Below are 6000 nucleotides of genomic sequence, written 5' to 3'. Positions count from 1 at the left end.
AGACGGGAGAGAGTAGTCTCCCAACCTCGACACTGGCGATAAGAAGACGGCCAGTAACCTATACTTGGTTTAATAGATTGAAGTTTGTTGCCGAGCATAGTAGACCAACGGTGTTGCCAATGGTGTGAAGGTGGGAAGATATTGCAGCAAAATAGTCCGTAAATGGAATACCTCTACATGAAACTGGTAGGTCATGTACTGCTAACCACGCAGCAGTGTCTGCCTGTTCATTGCCCTGTACGTCAACATGACCAGGGACCCAACAAAAAACAATATCTTTATGCTTGGTAAAGATGTGGCGTAGCCAAAGTTGGATACGGAGGACTAAGGGGTGAGGTGTATCAAATTTCTGTATAGCCTGTAGAGCACTAAGGGAGTCTGAGACAACCACAAATGATGACACAGGCATAGATGCAATACGGATAAGTGCTGCAAGGATGGCATACAATTCAGCAGTAAAAATACTAGCCGAAGATAGTAAATGCCCTCGTACGACGCTGTCCGGAAACATTGCTGCGAATCCTACGCCGTCAGAAGACTTAGAGCCATCTGTGTACACAGCAATGGCATGAGAATGAGAGTGAAAGTGGTCAAGAAAAAGAGAGCGGGAAGTGACCGTAGACAGTTGGGCTTTCGAGCAAGGGAGAGAGAAAGAACAGACTCGAACAGCTGGAACTTCCCAGGGGGGTAGGGAAAAGTGAGATGCTACATGAACATAGAAAGGTGGTAATTGAAGAGAAGACAAGAGCGAATGAAGGCAAAGAGAGAAGGGACATAGTAAACAGGGGCGGCGAACAAATAAAGAATGTCTACTAATATCAGTGACCATTCTATAAATGGAAGGATTGCGGAGATCATGAGAGCGTACATAGTAGCGAAGGCAATGGGCATCACGGCGATCGGATCAGGATGGAACGTTCGCTTCTGCATAGAGGCTCTCAACAGGGGAAGAGCGAAAAGCACCAAGGCATAAACATAATCCTTGGTGATGAATTGGGTTAAGGCTAGAGAGAGTAGCAGGAGATGCCGCTGAATAGATCTGGTCACCATAATCAAGTTTCGATAAAATAAGGGTGGAATGTAGGCGAAGGAGGGTTCGACGATCAGCTCCCCAAGAAAGATGAGCAAGGGTTTTAAGAAGGTTCAGCCGGCTGTGACAAGTTGCCTTCAGAGAGGTAATGTGAGGTTTCCAGGATAACCTACGATCAAAGAGGAGGCCCAGAAACTTGACTGTATCACGTTCAGGGATACGGGAGCCATAGAGGTACAAAGGATGATCGGAGATGACAGAGCGTCTAGTGAAAGTAATTTGGTGGGTTTTAGTGCTGGAAAATTTAAACCCACGTGTGGTGGCCCAATTGGAAACACGGTCGACTGCATGCTGGAGAGAAACTGTAATGAGGTGACAGTCAGCGCCTGCACAGGCAATAGCAAAGTCATCAACATAGAGTGATGACCAAATATTTGATGGAAGACTAGAGGCTAAATCATTAATAGCAAGGAGAAAAAGTGTTGTGCTCAGAAGAAATCCCTGGGGGACACCTTCAGCTTGGATAAAGTCCGGGGAGAGCACATTATTAACCCGAACATGGAAATGCCTGTCAGTTAAAAAGTTCTTAAGGAAGGATGGTAGATTGTCTCGAAGGCCTAAGGAGTGGGCTTGGGCTAAAATATTATACCTCCAAGTTGTGTCATATGCCTTCTCAAGGTCAAAAAATATGGCAATAACTGAGTGGTTATTCGCAAAGGCATTACGAACATACGTATCCAAGCGTAGTAAGGGGTCTATGGTAGAACGTCCCTTACAATAGCCATATTGACGAGTGGAGAGACTGTTGTGTCTCTAAATACAACACGAAACGTCTATTTACTAGGCATTCCATCACTTTGCAAACTGCACTGGTAAGAGCAATGGGACGATAGTGGGAGGTTTCATGTCCCGTAGTGCCTGGTTTGCGGAAAGGGAGAACAATGGCGGATTTCCACAGCTGTGGAAGAACTCCTTGTGACCAAATAAGATTGTAAAGGAGTAATAGGACTGCAAGGGCTGACTGATGTAAATGTTGTAGCATACGAATATGAATGTCGTTGGGCCCAGCTGCCGATGATCGGCAAGCTGAGCGTGTTGCCTCCAGTTCTTGAAGTGTAAAAGGCACATTATACTGTTCTTCTCTGAGAGAAGAAAAGTCCAAGGGTGCTAACTCTCTGGCAGACTTTGAGGAAAGAAATGAGGGGCATAGATGGAGTCCCTGAGAAATACAGACCAGATGATTGCCAATTTCATTGGCAACATCTAGTGGGTTTGCTATATCAACACCGGCAACCCACAGAACAGGAGCCGGGTCAGGAGAATATTTACCACTCAGTTTTCGTACTTTTTTCCAGACTGCACTCATAGAGGAGGCAGAGGTGATGGTGGAGACATAATCTCGCCAGCAAGTGCGTTTAGCGTCACGGATGACACGGCGAGCGATCGCACGCTTCTGCTTAAAATCAAGAAGTCTCTCTGTGGTTCTATTGTACCGGTACCTGCCCCATGCAGCGAGTTTCAAACATACTGCACGAGCACAAGCAGGAGACCACCAAGGCACGCATTTCTGAGAATGCCTGCCCGAAGTTTGGGGTATAGAATGAGAAGCTGCGGTTAAAACGGAGGACGAGAAGAGGTGTAAAGCTCATCGATGGAGGACGAAGAAGGAACCTCTCTAAAAACAGTTAGGTGTGAGTAAAGGTTCCAATTTGCCTGATCAAATTGCCAGCGTGGGATGCAAAGAGGTGGTGAATATGAAGGGGAAGTAAGAATGATTGGGAAATGATCGCTGTCATGTAAGTCCAGAAGAACAGACCAAGTGAAGTCTAATGCGGCGGAGGAAGAGCAGACTGAGAGATCGATGCAAGAGAGAGTGTGAGTCCAAGGATCAAAATGGGTGCGAGTACCTGTATTTAAAACATGGAGGGGGTGGGTGGCAAGAAAAGCCTCTAACTGAATGCCACGGGAATCACAGTGAGACCCCCCCCCCCAGAGGAAATGGTGGGCATTAAAATCACCAAGTAACAGAATCGGTGGTGGTAATGACGAAACAAGAAAGGCAATATCCGGAATAGATAATGCCCGAGAAGGAGAGAGATATAAAGAACAGAGCGTATACCACCTATGCAAGTGGATACGGGCTGCTGTGTAATGCAGCGAAGTACGAACAAATAGCTGATGGTATGGAATATCAGTGCGTAGAAGAAGGGCACTTTCATTAAAGGTCCCATCAGGAAAAGGATCTGAAAAATACAATAAATTATAGCCTGAGATGGGAGAGATAACAGCAGAGTGTAATTTTGGTTCCTGTAAGCAAACACCAACAGGGGAAAACTAGGAGAGTAACATCTGAAGCTCACCCCAATTATCCCTGAGGCTGCGTATATTCCACTGTAAATAGGCCATGATTGGCAATGATAAAGATACCTGAAATCCGCAGGTAAGGGTTCCTACGGACTAGAGGGGTTAGAAAAGTCCACATGCGGAGGCAGTGGAAAACGTTCAAGCAGCGAAGGAATGGTGCGCTGTGAAAAAAGAAGTTGCGCAGATGGAGGAGAGGAGAGAGAAGGAGCGGAGGGTGGATCAGTGTCCACTGATGGTTTGGTCTCTGCAATATATTCAGAGATTGCTTCAAGTGTTTCAGAATTCAGAGACGTCGTATGGGAGACAATATTGGAAATGGTAGGGGGAGGATGAGTAAAGATTGGAACTGTAATGGACTCTACCAAGGTAGGGGGGGGGCGAAAGGGTGGAGGGAACTGGAAAAGCGTGGAAGGGGACAGAAGAGGCAGAAACCTGGGAGGTGGCAGAAGAGGAAGAAACTTGGGAGGGAACAGGGGAGGAAGGTACAATACGAGGAGGAGGGTGAACCTCTACACTTGTAACAGAGCCAGTGAGAGGGGGAGAACCAGGTACAGAGACAGGGAAGGGAAAATGAGGAGGTGGAAGATGGGTAGGAGGTGTTAACGGACCTTTTTTTTGACTTTTGAGAAGTAGAGGGACGATTGAGAGGAGGTGTCATACGAGATCTCGTCGCTACTGAGGCTTGTGAGAGAAAACACGAAGAAGCGAGATCAGACCGAGACGTTGAAGTAGGGACGTCTGAGCCGAGGACAGCAAAAGAATTAGCTACAGGAGTGACTATGGAAGAGGTAACCACAGAGGTGGGTGCAGAAGATGGGATACCAGAAGGGAGGGAAGTTTTGAAACACGGGAATAAGAAACACGAGGTAGTCTCCCTTGGAGGCGGAGATGAGAAACTGCCATGGCATAAGGGAGACCTTCTGCCTCTTTGAGGTAACGGATTTCCCGCTCGTTTAAGTAGACTTGATAATGGCAAGAGTACAAAGGGTGAGCCTCATGACAATTAAGGCAAGAGGGAGGTCGATTGCAAGACGTATTAGAATGGTCATCGGCACCACAGACTGGGCATTCGGCGATAGATCTGCAATATTTCGCTGGATGGCCAAATCACCAGCAATTTCTACACTGTTGCGGTGTAGGGATCACCTTTCGAGCTTGTAACCGATGTCCTGCTACATAAACTGAGGATGGGAGTTCACGGCTGTCAAAAGTTAAACAAGCCACATTGCTAGGGTATCGCCTCCGCCCGCGGGCAGGAAGAACGTAAGTGTCTACCTTGAGGATTGGGAGATCTTGGAGTTCCAGCTGTTCAAGAATGTCAGTGCCACATGTCTGGAAATTTTGTTGAACTATGGTATGGGGCAGAATGACGGTACCACTACAAGAATTGAGGGAATGATGTTTTTCAATAGTGACAGGAACAGTATCGATATGGGAAAGACGAGAAAGCGCATGAGCCTGGGTAGCATTCTGTACAGTGACGATGCACGTACCGCTCTTAAGAGCATGAAAAGAAATATCTTTACCAACGTGGCGTAGGAGTGCCTTGCCAATACTGTGGTCAGAAAGATAGGCAGTAGAGGAAGTCGGTCGTAAAGTGAAGAATTTAGTCCATTGTGCAGTCGGAAACTGTGTGTGGAAAGGTAGTGAAGGACGTGTCGATCTTTTCTGAGAAAAACGAGATTGGAGAAGTATCATCAGCAGGTAATTGTCGTTGCCGTTTAGGCATGGGACCAGAGTTGGTCCGACATGAAACGGGTCGGCGATTCGAAAATTGCCTCACCATAGAGGGAGAGGCCAGAAGCATACTCAGAGGAGAGCGAAGGTCAGATAAATCGAAGGAGTCAGTCGAGGCCTCAGTACCTGAAGCGGGTGAGGAAACAGCACCGGCAAGAGGTACAGAGGCATGAGGAGTGTCCGAAGAGTGGTCCAAAGACGAGGCGGGGTCAGAACGGGGTGCAGTATCAAGAAGGGGCCCGGGGGTAGCAGGTTCATGGACTAGGGCTGCCATAGTTAGGTTACTTCTTTCTTTTTGTTTTTAAGAAAAAAAGAAAAGAAAATAAAAATAAAAAAAAAAGAATAAAAAAAGGGGGGACCGGGGAGGGATAGTTCCTAGGAGGAATGAAAGGGCCAGAAATCTCCCTCCGCGCCCAAGAGGACCTCAGCACCGCAAGTAGCGCAGATGCAGCATGGAACCCGTGCCATACCCTACCCATCATGCCAGTAAACCGGCAATCCGGGATAGCAACCTCACATCTGCCGAGCTACCTCGGTGGACAAAAGAGAGGGCGGCCAGAAATCTGCCACAAAGCATACCTCCTTCGGCCACCACCCCCGGAATCTGAAAGGTGGCTTCCAGAGATACACCCGTCGCCCGAGAGACACCCAAAGCCACCCTCCGGGATACCTGGAGTTTACCTGGAGAGAGTTCCGGGGGTCAACGCCCCCACGGCCCGGTCTGTGACCAGGCCTCCTGGTGGATCAGAGCCTGATCAACCAGGCTGTTGCTGCTGGCTGCACACAAACCAACGTACGAGCCACAGCCCGGCTGATCAGGAACTGACTTTAGGCGCTTGTCCAGTGCCAGCTTGAAGACTGCCAGGGGT

The sequence above is a fragment of the Cherax quadricarinatus genome, chromosome 83 (genome assembly GCF_038502225.1).
Source record: "Cherax quadricarinatus isolate ZL_2023a chromosome 83, ASM3850222v1, whole genome shotgun sequence".
In the NCBI taxonomy this organism is placed as follows: domain Eukaryota; kingdom Metazoa; phylum Arthropoda; class Malacostraca; order Decapoda; family Parastacidae; genus Cherax; species Cherax quadricarinatus.
This window is presented reverse-complemented; position numbering follows the sequence as displayed.